Here is a 13,785-nt window from a genome sequence, read left to right as displayed (position 1 = left end):
TAGTGGGCAATCGTTGGGAAGAATGGCTACATCTAGTAAGTAGACTGCTGGATGTTCAGCTTTCTCAGCAACCCGATGAATTACGCTAGAACCGTACTAGGTCTGGTGTATTTACAGTTAAATCAATGTATGTTGATGTTATCAATTCAAGCTCGATTCCTAGGTCCAAACATGTTTGGGCTGTCAAAGTCCCTTTGAAAATCAAAGTGTTTATGTGGTTTGTCCATAAACAAGTTATTTTAACCAAGGACAATTTGACAAAGCGTAATTGGACAGGATCTACTAGGTGTAGTTTCTGTGATCAGGATGAGACGATTAAGCACCTTTTTCTTGATTGCCCGCTAGCCAAAGCATTATGGAGGACGGTCCATATTGCTTTTAATATTACTCCATCGAGTTTTGTCAACACGTTATTTGGAACGTGGCTTAACGGGATAGAGCCCGAATTAGCGAGACATATTCGTGTAGGAGTCTGCGCCTTGTTGTGGGCGCTCTGAAATTGCAGAAATGATTTGGTTTTTAACAGGACAACACGCATTCATTTTTTTGCAGGTTGTTTTCAGAGCCACGGCGTTGATCCGTACGTGGTCGTTACTCACTCCGACGGAGGCCAGGGAGCGTTTAGTTAGTGGATCTATCCGCTGGGAGATGGTAGCTCGGGATATCTTTAACCGGTTTGGATGGCGGTCATGTAATAGGATAGGCAATTAGTTTACCTATCTCTCTTTTGCCGGCCGGTTGTGGCGTCTTTTATTTGGCTAGTTTGTCTTCTAGCCCTTTTTGGCTCTGTGTGAGCTATTCTTTACTTTTCATTTGGAGACTTTGAGACCTTGTTGGAACCTATTTATTTACTTTAATAAAATGGTCGTCTACATCGTTCTAATGCAGAGACCGGGAAGCCCTCCTTTTTAGAAAAAAAAACACAATCTTGCAGCCACTGAAGCCAACATCGCCCTCAGACTACTCAGCTTGAGTTCGTCCCACCCATATCTGCACGGGCTGGCTAACACAGTCGGTCGGATCCAATAGAGGGTGAACTCTTCTGCCACTCCTGGTCGAATCCAGCTGCCAAGGAAAACAGATCGGCGCGGGCTTGGTGCCACTCGTTGCCGGAGGCAAGCACGACACTGGGGCCGGTGAGTATGGTAACACACCCATGCACTGGATCTCGGTCGGCCTCGAGATGCCCACTTCTCGCATCATGGCCAGCGCTCTTACTCTAGCTGGCCATTTTATCCACACCAGATAACGTGAACGGCGGCGTCAGGTCTATGCGGGGGAGACCGGCACGGCGGCGGGTGAGGTGGCGACATGGTGTGAGGCTGTGAGTCGGTAATTTTGTTTTGTTTGGCAATTAGTCAGTGCTTGCTGTGCAGTGAGATAAGTGACTATTGTGCGATAGTTTTTTTAGCTCCTAAGGTCACACGGGATGAGGCGAGTGAATGAATTTTGTGTGAAAATGATGGTCATGTGGACAATTTTCTCGTGGGCGAGCTAATGTAAGTGTGACCAACACAGAGGTGAGCCTACGCGTCCACGAGCAGGATGCGACTCAGCTCCCGTAGCTCGTGGCCAACTATTTTTGCGCACCTATATTGCATAGGACTATATTTCATATTTTTATTCTAATATATGTTTTACTTTTATAAATCAGAGTCAAAATGTTGATGGATTTTATCAATGCATTCAAGTACAAACTGACAGTTACGGACACATCGATTTTGACATGCATTATGTTTATATAATCTACGAGAAAGAAAAAAGTTCTCATAAAAAAAATTAAAAAAATTGAAAGCTCGTGGCAACGCACGGACATTCTACTAGTACATATATACATGCCAGTCACTGATTCAGTTTACATGCAGGTGTGCAAGTGCACGCAGCTTAGCCCAATTCTGCCATATCTTTTGCTGAATTTTTCATCCATATACAGTTCTGTTATGAAGAACACGCATGATATACTCCCTATGTTTCTAAATATATATGGACTATATACGGATGTATGTAGAAGTAGTTTAGATTGTAAATTTACTCGTTTTGCTTTGGATGTACTTCATATTAAGAATCTCTAAAAGAACTTATATTTAGGAGTGGAGAGAGTATATAGAAACCGGTATGAGTTGATGGTTTTATTTTATTTTTAAGTGAAGGAACCATTAATGGTTTCTGTTTGGACCTGCAGCCCAACACATAAAGAAAAAGAAATCAGACGGCTGACGATTGATGCAAACAGAAACACTACTATTTCACACACACATCATATACTCCCTCCATTCCCAAACATAAGTCTTTTTAGAGATTTTAACAAGTGACTACATACAGGATAAACTTACTAAATCTATACTCTAAAATATGTTCACATACATGCATCCGTATGTTATAGTCCATGACGCCAGCGCACGTCATCTAGCTAGGTGACCTCTCTCGCATTGACCATGGCGACGGGCGTTCCATTCCATCCACGACTTACAAAGCCGAGGTCTAGGAGCCGCGCGCGGTTTCATCCATTGCAATCCACCGCCTAAAAAGAAGATGTTTCAAAAAAAAGAAGTTAAAATTTTCTCCTTTGGGCACACGATCGACACTACACACACGCCAAAGCCCAGCCAAGCTTACAAAAACGTCTTACAATATGGAGGGAGGGAGTAGCCAGCTTCCGATCTCGCCCACCCAACCATGCCTCCGACCAATGTCATAACCTTCTCGCAGTCTTCTCCAAATTGATACGACTTCATTCCCGGACCAGTTGGGCCGTCAAGCCGCTGACGCCTAGCACACACTCGGCATCAACTCCGGTGATGGATGCCTCCATCGGCGAGCATCGCCGTCCTCCATGCCATGCCTCTATTGTTGGGTATTTCAGCTGCGCGAAAATAATGCTAGGTGTTAGTTTTCTTCAGGTTTCTTCAGTAGTTTCAGAAACATTCAGACTTTTTTTTTTCCGTTTTTCAGTTAGCGCATGAGGGCACGTCTCGTTGTGTGCTCCGTGCGGATAGGGAGTAGGGCAGCTGCACGACTTCGCCCGTGGGATGGCGCGGGCACGATGGAGTTTGTTGCGAGCATTACGGCACCACTAGGATCGCTGAATAAAGGGATCAAAGAAACCGAAAAGCAACAGAACTTGCGGTGCACAAAAACTACCTGTCTCTGTTCTTCTTCGCTTGAGATTCAGAGAGTGAGAGAACGAGAGAAAGAGAGAAAAGGGAGGTGTTCCGGCGAGCATCTCCGGCCACATCCATCGTGACACCTCAGCATGCACGTCATTCATCTAGGTCACCTCTCTCTGTGGCGCTGACCTTTCCACCCCAACGATCTCGTACGTCGACTTGCGCGATTTGAGCCTAGGAACCGTCGGCCGACGACGGCGTGGTTGCCGGCCGTCTACCTTGCCTCGGGCATGCATGGCTGCATGCATTGAGATCCGACGCGTCAGAAAAAGATGAGTTTTTTTTTCTTCCTTTTCTTCTTTGGGCACCTCCTCCCGCCATCCATGGAATCATTAATTACTGTATTTTCAGGCAAGATGCCATGCCCATCGATCGACGCCTCCGCTAGCTGCTTCACTGGTGCATGCCAAGGCCCAGCTCCTTCAATTTTGGGATCGCGGCTTCGCTGCTTTCCTTCTAACCTAGCGCTATTTCTCAAAAAAAAAAAAAAACTAACCTAGCTCGCTAGCTAGCTTCTCACCAACCCAACCACGCCTTGCCTCGATCCGCATCGTCCTTGGCCTTCAACCTAACGCACCATCTCGATCTCAACCGCCACATCTTCATTACCGACCAGGCCAATGCGCGCGGTGATCGACTCCGGTGACGTGAGGGATGCATGCCTCCATCGGTGAGCACAGCAAGGTCATGTACATGGCCACTACCTAGCATAACCAGCCAAGTCATGGCTATGTCATCCCATACACGTATGTATCATGGATGGCTGAAGATGAACCTTCAGTTCATTTCCGTCGTAGACCAACCAACCTGTATATATGAGTTTTGATTCCGAGAGTTCAGACTTCATGCATGACCAAGATGCCTCAAGTTATCCTTGTTGTTGCTATCATGCAAGATGAGGTCAATGTTCCTTCCATTATTTCACAAACTACATGATCGACATGCCAACAAAGATTAGACTGAACTGAAACTGAAGAACAATACCATGCCTGCCTACAGGGATTACACTCAAATGTAACTGCCAAGATAATACGATGATGGCATAACACATGCCTCATGCCATGCACCTACACATGGTTTTTTTAATAGTTTGGATTGCTTACCACATCTGTCCTGTGGTTCATCTTCTTTCTTACATGTAACAAATGCACATGCATGCATATGCGTGACTAATTTCTTTCCATTTTTTCTTTTTGCTAGGGTATAGGGAGTTTTTATTCAATAATTATAGTCCCAACGAAACTTATGGGGAATAAACTCCCTATTGACCATCAAAGCTCTAATTTCTGCGGCAAGGTGTCCATAAGTAGAACAAGCCAGTCCATCACCCGAGAGTATAGGTAGAGCCTCCAAGAAATCCGATTGAACAATAACCTGGAGGTTTGTATGTTTGATTGCCCAATGCCATCCCTTCCACAAGAGGATGAATATCTGCCTCCAAAGCATCATTACAGTTGAAGACATATCGATACACTGCAAAGATCCCACTCCTATGGTGTCTCTTGAGTACCCTCCCAGCAGCTGTCGACCCATCTAAAGCTAGGAATGATCCGTCAACAGATGGTTTGTTCTCAGCATAAAATGAAAAATAATAAAGCATCACACTTAACCAATAAAAGAAATGTTACAAGCAATTAGTAAGGCATAAAGGAAATGCTATAAATAATGAAGTGTGGATTTAATTAATATTGGCATCCTTGTCACCAAGTTTCGGAACGACACAAATTAGTACCTTTGTTGTCTTCACTTTTATGATATTTTCTTCATCATGTGTGCATGGCTTGTCCATCGATTGTAACCCTCCATTATATATATTTCAATAAAAGGATAGATCAATGATGTTGAGCTGATGGCACCGATGCCAACAATGGCAATGAGAATGAAATCCGCCTGTGTGCAAAGCAGGAGGAAGTTCATATATAGGAGCTGGGGATCACATTCCAGCTTGGGCTTGACACTAGCAAGCTCGACCACTAAAGGTCATGCAAATTAGACATCATATTGTAGCCTTTCATGAACACCGTCGTTGGGATAAAATGACTAGCCCAAGTTTGTTGCCGAAATATTTACTCCTATCTAAAACTCCTCCCTCATCTTAATTGGCCCAAAACGATACTAATGAATTTTTGCATGAAATGACAGTACTTTCCAAAATTTGTGTTTTAGTTTAAAAACATATTTTAGTCCTACAAACATTTACAAATATATGGGTCCACTCAACTGGCGTGCCCGAAATGTACTGTGGTACTCCCTCCCCTTCGGGATGATTGGGCATGCGGGCAACTAGCCGGTGTCCCTTCTTATTACTTCATCTACAACTGGACCTAGCAAACTACCACCCCCCCCCCCCCCTCCAAACATCTGCTGTCGACGTGTCCGGACGCATTACCGGACCGTGACCAGTGATCCCTCAAATGCCCGTGTCCACATGCGACCCCCCTTCAGCCCAAAATAATCTATCCTATCCATGCAATATGAGAGACTACGAAACATAAGAACAAACAGACAGTTCATCGGACCAAAAATAGATAGTTAGTCGAACCAAATGGACAGGAGCGTCAGAAAATCACCGATTCCATGTTCGCCCCTTCCCCTTGTGGTCGCCAGTGCGATGTGTTTCCAAGCGATAGTGGAAGGACCGGAGCTTGAGCTACCGCCCATGTCGGCGAGTGTCACAATCGATGGGCTCAGCTCGGATGTGAGTTTTAAGTGCGACGCAGACAACAAGCTTCGTTGTCATCCGCCTTCGCCTTGCCGGCGAGAGTGTCTCAATTGATGGGCTCAGCTCGGATGTGTATGGACCATATGAGGAGCTTTGGATGCTCTGAGGCGCCTTTAATTAGTTCTATTTGGAATACTACTCGACGTTTCCTTGCTGTCCCACTCATTGAGATTAAGGCTACTCATAGTGGGGAGTATCATGCATATGATACTAGTGTATAATACTACCTCTATAGTGCATAGTATCTTAGAGTAGTATCATAGATGATCATATTTATTGTCATGCATGACACAAAGTAGCACAACATTTAACATGATACGATATCTACCTATGTTACTCTAAGGCTGGTCATAGTGGTAAGTAACCTGTATAGGAACATGCATATGTTACTAGTTTATGTTACTACCTTCATAGTGGGTACTAACATATGGATGATAACATGCAAGTCTTCATTAATTAAGATATAGACTCATTTTACCTCGGGATGTGTTACGTTACAGTAACATATTATGTTACCACAACCATCTCTTTCCTCATTAACTCCATGCCACATAAGCAAAATTTTCTTGGGATGTGTTGTGTTACTACTCCCACTATGGCTACTCCCTCCTTCTATCTATGTAGGGCCTAATGCGTTTTTCGAGGCTAACTTTGACCAAATGTTAGAACAACAATATATGACATGCAACTTACACAAAGCATACTGTCAAATTCGTATGTGAAAGGAGATTTCAATGATACAATTTTCACATTATGTATGTCATGTACTATTAATCTTGTCAATAGTCAAAGACCGTCTTGAAAAACGCATTATGCCCTATATAGATGAAAGGAGGGAGTAGGCTAATAAATGAAGCCATCTATGACACCATTCCTATGATACTTTGCACTATGAAGGTAGTAATTTAGACTAGTGTCATATGCATGACACTAGTATAAGTTACTCCCCACTATGACCAGCCTGAATGAAAAACCAAAGCAAACCTAATCCATTCACACCTCCTTCTCGCTCGCAAGTCACATCCACCTTCAACCGCCGCCGCCGCTGCCCTATCACCGGCCGGCCACCGCAGTCTCTCCTCCAGTGTGGTGGACGCGGGTGATGGGCCAACTCCTCCCAACCTGGCGTGCCCCGGCCATGCCCTTTCTCCTCCCCATCCGGCGGTGTATAAGCCACCCACCGGTCGTTCCCTACAAAACCTCTTCGGCCAGAGGAGCAGGTGGCTAGCGCTGCGGACGGATGGCTGCTTCCTCCTCCCCACTACCCCAAGATCAGATATGGAGGTGGGGAGCTGCCCCTCTGAACCCACCTCTTCTACCCCATATGGATCTCATGTTTGTGCAATTGTAACAGCACTTTTTGGTTCCATTGTTTGTGCTATCATTTTTTCCTATGCACCATTTGTTCTTTGATTCATTCAAGCACATAACCTACACTAGTTACTACTAGTAGCTTTGTTCAGTTTCTACCGGATGTGCATAACCTACACTAGCTACTACTAATACGGATGTGTATTGCGAATTTGTGAGAGGCTTGGTAGCTGTGTCAGTCTGTCAGTTTCTCTGGACACCACTTGCAATTCTATGTTCTAGACAAACAGCGTCATGTTTTGATCCCATTTATACAGCCCAAACTATTATAGTTATCGCTTTGTTCGATTTCTTCTATATGGAAATCTTAACTCTGTGACTACTATGAATTTTTTAGAGGCCCCAGTTTGCTTGCTGCCAATTCGCTAGCTGGCTGGGAACTTTTGGTATTGGTTGCTTGTTCAAAGAGACGAGCTAATCACAATTTCTTGTTTGAGGAAAAGCTAATCACATTTCATTGTGTAAGTTTCAGTACTCAATCTCCAGAGACTATATGATGTTGTTATATAGCATATTTGATGGTACTAGATGCGTAGGGAAAATAGTCATGACCATCATCTTTCCTTGCAATGTACCTGTATTGCCTCTAATATCATTACTATTCTGGCAGCATAACGTGCCAACTTTTGAAGTTTTGAAAATATTGTTTGAACCTTTTAGCCCTTGAGGAAGATAGCTGATGTGAGGATGCATGACTGGTTGCACAGGTTGAAGCTGTGATTCCTCCATCAGGACAATCATTAGCATAGCTCTTGTCTACAGTAGCTCAATTGAGTTCATCATTCTTCTATTTGAACATCTAAAATGTTTATGAGTGAAATGTTGAGAATTCTAGATTCTAGAAACTGATATGGATAAAGGGGATGCTGACTTATGTATATGTTGAAACTTCTTTTCGTGTGATTCTTGTTAGAACTCAATCAAGTTCATGAGGGGATAGTTCAGTTTTTTTGTATATGATAGTTCAGATTTGATGTATATGATGGTACGTCAAGTGTTCAGGTTTCACGTACTTCTGATGGGGATTAACCAATCTAGCCAAAAAGCCAGATTCGTGGGATTTGATGTATACGTTTTGGTTCCATTTGTACTAGCTTTGTTCAATTTCTTCTATTTGGCCAACACCACAATGAATTATATGTCCTGAATCTTGTACGTTCTTGATATTTGATGTTGCCGCTGCTTTATACATGTCGTGTATGTGGTTTGTGCCTTGTTAGTTAAGGCCGTGAAATACTCCCTCCATCCTAAATAAGAAATACTTATTTTGAGACAGAGGGAGTATTAGGTTAAACTGTGAAGTTTTTCTTGCGGTTACTCAGTGCGCTCCAACCTTGCTCCTGTCTAGATTTTATTGAATGTCGAGGCGATGTATGTTAGAAGAAATGTGACCTCCTATTGCAATGTTGCTAGCTAATATGGCTCAAGGCCAACACTTGTGGCAAGAGATTGACTAGGACCTTTCTGCCTTTTGGTTTGCAATTGATCTGAACCCTCTAGTCTTGTTGCTAGCTAGCATGCCCTGTGACTAATGGTTGTTCAAAGAAGAACTCTACTCTTGGTGTCATGATGTTGAACACATTAATTCATTATGAAACCTCTGTGAGAAGGAATGTGATTACTGGATGGTAATAGATCACTGACTTGAAGGTATCTGTTGTGTGCATACATCCGAACGCATACATTACACTTTTAGCCTAGGCACAACTGGGCATTGCTTACAATTTTTTGCGTTTAGTTTGTTTGGCATGCAAATTAACATGTGTTGGCAGTTCTTTTCTATGTTTTTCTTAGATGAAGGTCCGTGTAAGGCAAGAGAAGATAGTTCTCTCTCCGAATTTAAGATTAGCTCTGGTGGCCAAGTCAACACGGGAAAAGAAAGGTATTCGGACACTTGAGAGGCAGAGGCATCACCAAGAGCAGCTAGGCTGGCTGGCCTCTACAAGGGATATGGGACGTGGAGCTGCCCATGACAATGGACGTTTCTTTTCTTGGTGTAATAGACTAGATTGGTTGTTGTACAATCGTGTTAGGCGTCAACCTGCATGCTTGACCTCTATACTATAATTAAGGACCTGATGGCAGAGCTGTTCTAGTGTTTTTCTTCCATGTGAAATACAAAATCGCGGTGTAGAGATTGTAGTGCCTCTGTGCATGTATTTCTTTCAGGTTGTTATGCTGCCCAAATTTCTACTAGCAAATATTCTTGTAGTTGAACAAACAAACATATCTATTGTGTTGGTATAACATTTCTGATTTTGCACGAGTTTGATTCTTTGTTGATTTGGAGGTGGATAGATGAATGAAGCTGGACATGTTCTTCTTGTGAATCAAATAGATATACTTGTCTTTCAGATGGTGAAATAGGATAAAAGAGGGAGCCCATGCCCATTCTCATTGAGATGGTGAAATAAGAGCAAAGAGGTTGCCCATGCCAAATCAGAGAAGGCTTGAACACTGGAAAGAAAGTTGAGATGTTCCTAGAACAATTAATAGTAGTTACTATATGAATGAATTGCAAGCAAATTGCATAAAGCAGCTCCCAAGGCGGCGGCGGTGTCATCATCCTCATCATGCCACTAAATGACGTACCGGTGAAAAAACTGTGCCACTTAATTCACTTTCTTGGAATTGAATCCGTGTCCACTTAATGTTAATTCCCATGAGTAACCCATCAGCCAGCCAGCCAGCCAGCCATGGTCTAGATTGTCAGCCTGCCATCCATGGTCTAGATTGTGCCACATTAGTGATCCACGCCATGGCCTTACCTTTGGGCATGGACCAATCCCTGCTTCTTCTGTCTACCAAGATCATATGTCTATATACACATAAGCGGTGATTCATCCGCGTACGGGGTGCGCATGCGACTTAGGCCATGTTTGGTTCATAAGTCCTAGGACTTTTTTTAGTCCCAACTTATAAGTCCCAAGTCCCTAAAAAGTCCATACCTGTTTGTTTCCTGGGACTTATAAGTCTCTATAAGACCATATTACAACTATAAGTCCCTATAAGTTCCTCCTTGAGAGTCTTATTTCATAAGTCTCAACTGTCCACTTTAAGTTCCTATAAGTCCCTCATGTTTGGTTTAGATGGGACTTATAGGGACTTATTTAAGTCCCTAGACTAATAAGTCCTTAAAAACAAACACCCTCTTAGGACTTGGTACGACGGGCAAGGAGAGGAGAGGAGACGCAGATGAGTGCAGGAGACCTTCTCGGCGGCGACTGATTCCTTCCATCCATCCACGACAAAGACAGGTAGGTGCGGTCATCTTGTCTCCTTCCTTCTTCCTCACGAGCTGCCATGCATAGCATCCACATCCATCCCATCTCATGTCCTCGCTATATACGATCATCCACGACAAAGACAGGTAGGTTGCTGCCTGCCGGACCAAGCGCATGCAGCAGCGTTGGTGGAGGTAATCTTAATTCCATGAGAGCAGTGGTGAGCCTGAGATGGAGGAGTTTAAGGCAATGGAGGGAGCCAGGTGCAAAAGCGTACGCACCCCGTCCCATCAATCAAATCAAAAAATAAGACGCACCTACTCGGTCCTAGTCGACCATATCCTGTTGTTACCCATAGCGTAGGCAGAGCAGCCGAGAGCCATGGAGGAGGCCAACGGCGATGACCACGACGCCTTCATGGAGAAATTGCTCCTGCTGCCTCCCTCCTCTCCTTCCCCCGACCAGCGGCAGCAGCCCCCCTGCACGGCCTCACCTTCGCCATCAAGGACATGTACATCGACCTCGCTCAGCTTCGACGTCGTCGGCCGCGTCAGCGGCTTCGGCAACCCGGACTGGGCACTGAAGCACGTGCCGGCCGCCGCCACGGCGCCCGCCGTGCTGGCCGCGCTCGCCGCCGGCGCCACGGGCGTGGGCAAGATGGTGATGGACGAGATGGCCTACAGCATCAACGGCGAGAACGCGCACTACGGCACCCCAGACAACCCCTGCGCTGCCCTCATGTTTCTCTAAACCTAACATTGCATGATCATTCGGGAGTGTCTCATCGACTCCATGGAGATGGCTGTTAGAGTATATGCGTATGGAGTATGTATTATGTATACAGCGCGACTTAAGTCAGCGCTAGAGTGTGTATAGTGGGTACGATGCAGCCCACGATCGGCCTCAGGTAGTGGCACACGATCAACCTGTAAACTGTATATATCCTCAGCCGCAGTGCTAATCGAAAGTGTGTTGAATCCTCCAATCCCTCTCCCTCTTTCATGGTATTAGATACCTCCAATCGGCTCAATCTCTTTGCTCCGATCGACGTTCCTGCTTCCGCTGCTATGGCCGACAGCCCCGGCTCTCCTCCACCCACGGATGGCCCCGGCGGTCCTGTCGCTGTTGATCCCCCGCCACCGCCACCTGCTCTCCTTCCAGCCGCCCCGTCGCCCCCGTTGCAGCTGCTGGCTCTGTCGTCGCTGCCCCAACCACCACCGTCCTCCCGTCGGTGCTACAGACGATCGACATTAGCCGCCACGTCCCCGTCACCCTCGATCTACTCGCCGGCAACTACGCGCAGTGGCGTTGTCACTTTGACACCGCGATCGGGATGTTCGGACTCCGCGATCACGTCGATGCTGCGGCCATTCCCCGCTTCGACGACCCTGACTGGGCGATGGCAGATCATGCCATCGTCCACTGGTTGAACGCCACCGTCGCGCCTGACCTTCTCGACGCCGTCATGTCTGACAAAGACACCGCGCTCACCGTGTGGGCGGACATCGACAGCATCTTCCGCGACAATCAGCTCGCGCGGGTGGTCTACATCGACGCCGAGTACCACGCCGTGGTGCAGGGCGACATGCCTTCGCTCCTCCAGACGCGCTCGTTCCTTCTTCTCAAGGAACATCACGCCGAGAAGACCGCGCGTCTGCATGGAGCTCACGCGCTTGTCGCTGGTCGTGGCACTGCTTCATCACCTGCCCCGGCCCCTGTCGCGCCCATGTCAACGCCTCCCGCCCCGTCTGATGTCAACAACGGGGGGCGTGCGCGTGGCGGGCATGGCCGCCGCCGCGGCCGCGGCACTGGCCCCGCTGGTACGCCCCCGGCGCCCCAACCCCCGCGCGTCCCTGGTCTGCCCGTTCTTGCGGCGGGTGCCAACTCCTGGACTGGGCTCGTGCAAGCCTGGCCCATGCCCTGGCGCGCTCCCGCCTCTGGAGTGCTCGGCCCACGCCCCGGCACGCCGCACCAACAGGCCATGTACGACGCGCCCTCTCCGCTCGCGCCCGGCGCGCCTGGCTACCCGTATGGCTACGAACCTTCGCCCGTCTACGCCAACACACCACCCGGTGTGCCGCAGCAGCCTCTAGACATGCACTCCCTCCAGGCTGCGCTCCACAGTGCGACGGCGGGACCGTCGTCCTCGGGTGGCTCCTCCGAATCGTACATGGACTCCGGCGCGGCCGCACACATGACTCACTCTCCTGGTACACTTCACTCCCTTCTTCCCTCTACTTCTTCCTCGCACATCATTGTTGGGAGTGGTGAGCATCTTCACATCACTCACACCGGGGCTGGCTCGCTCATCTCCGGCACGTCCCCGATTCAGCTCTGCAACGTTTTTGTTTCATCGTCTCTCATCAAGAATCTCCTTTCAGTCCGCCAAATTTGTCGCGACAACCTTGTCTCAGTTGAGTTTGACTTGTTTGGTTTCTCTGTCAAGGACCTCCGAACCCGGGCGGTGATCCTGTGTCGTGACTCCACCGGCAATCTCTACTCCGTGACGGCGTCCCGTGCGTACACTCCGTGAGCATTCGCCGGCGTCGTCACTACTGCTCGTCTACATCAGCGGCTTGGACACCCCGGGGCTGCACAGCTCCAGCATGTTGCTAGTTGCTCTTCGTTTAGTTTCAACAAAACCGTGCCGCATCCCTGCCATGCCTGTCGCCTTGGCAAGCACACGCGCCTCCCATTTTCAGAGTCGCTTAGTTGCAGTTATTTTCCTTTTCAGTTGCTTCATCTGGATGTATGGACCTCTTCTGTATCTAGCATTTCGGGATATCAATTTTACTTAGTCATTCTCGATGATTATACACATTATGCCTGGACGTTTCCACTCAAACACAAGTCCAAGGTCCTCCCGATCCTGCGTGATTTCTATACCTACGCACGCACTCAGTTTCAGCCGTCGGTGTTCTCTGTGCAAACTGACAACGGGCGTGAGTTTGACAGTCATGCCTCGCGCGAGTTCCTCGCCTCTCATGGCACTGTCCTTCGCCTATCCTGCCCCTACACCAGCCAGCAGAACGGCAATGCCGAACGCACTCTGCGTACGCTCAATGACAGTGTGCGTGCTCTCCTTTTTCATGCCTCGCTGCCACCTTGCTTCTGGGCTGAAGCTCTGAACACGGCCACGTTTCTGATGAATAGACACCCCTGTCACAGCAGCTCGCCGCGCACCCCTCATGAGCTTCTTCTCGGCGTTGCTCCCGACTACAGCATGCTCCGCGTCTTCGGCTGCCTTTGCTACCCAAACACTACTTCCACAACGCGCCACAAGCTTGATTTTCGTTCCGTA

Source organism: Triticum aestivum, chromosome 2A (assembly GCF_018294505.1).
Source record: "Triticum aestivum cultivar Chinese Spring chromosome 2A, IWGSC CS RefSeq v2.1, whole genome shotgun sequence".
In the NCBI taxonomy this organism is placed as follows: domain Eukaryota; kingdom Viridiplantae; phylum Streptophyta; class Magnoliopsida; order Poales; family Poaceae; genus Triticum; species Triticum aestivum.
This window is presented reverse-complemented; position numbering follows the sequence as displayed.